Source organism: Strigops habroptila, assembly GCF_004027225.2.
Source record: "Strigops habroptila isolate Jane chromosome 13 unlocalized genomic scaffold, bStrHab1.2.pri S16, whole genome shotgun sequence".
In the NCBI taxonomy this organism is placed as follows: domain Eukaryota; kingdom Metazoa; phylum Chordata; class Aves; order Psittaciformes; family Psittacidae; genus Strigops; species Strigops habroptila.
The window spans coordinates 2,520,955-2,521,662 of record NW_022651054.1 but is presented as its reverse complement, the minus strand read 5'-3'; positions in this window follow the sequence as shown (position 1 = coordinate 2,521,662).

Below are 708 nucleotides of genomic sequence, written 5' to 3'. Positions count from 1 at the left end.
CTGCATCTCTGTGTTTGCTTTCAAGTGGGGAGGTGTTGCGTGCCCCTCCGGGTGCCATGGGGACTGTGGGGCCGGTGTCTAATGGGTGCTGGGTGCCTGTGAAGCTGGTGACAAAGGTCACACGCTGGGGGTGAGCGGTACTGCATGTTGGAAAACGCTCCTGGGGCTGGAAACCGGTTGTTTTCCCTTTCTGAGGCTTATCAGTTGATCTGGTAGGAGATCGCTCTCCCTGCAGAGCCAGCAAAGGCATGGCATCGTTCCAGCGAGTAGTGTCACAGCTTTACAGTGGTACAGGAAGCCTTGGCTTGTGAGAATCATCACAGCATCACTGGTGGCAGTGAGAACAGCCCCAGGCCTGGCTGCTGTGGGGAACAGACAGAAAACCTTCTGGGAGGTGAGGTGGGCCCCCCAGCAGTGGGGGGACGTGACCATGTGCAGGGGAACAGGTACCAGCCACTGATTTTCCATGCTAGGACAAGGTGGGGATTGGATGCAGTGGGATGGGCACAAAGCCACAGGTTGGGGTTTTCCTCTTGTGAGTTCTTGGTGGCCTTTGCAGATCACTTGGGCTCTCTGATCTCTACAGCTTCCACCTTGTCCCCAGGGCTGTTCCACATCCAGCTGCACGACTGCCGTGGTGCCTGCCTGTCACTTGCGATCTTGTACCCGTCCTCAGTGGCCTTCAGATGGATGTTTGCAATGATCCCT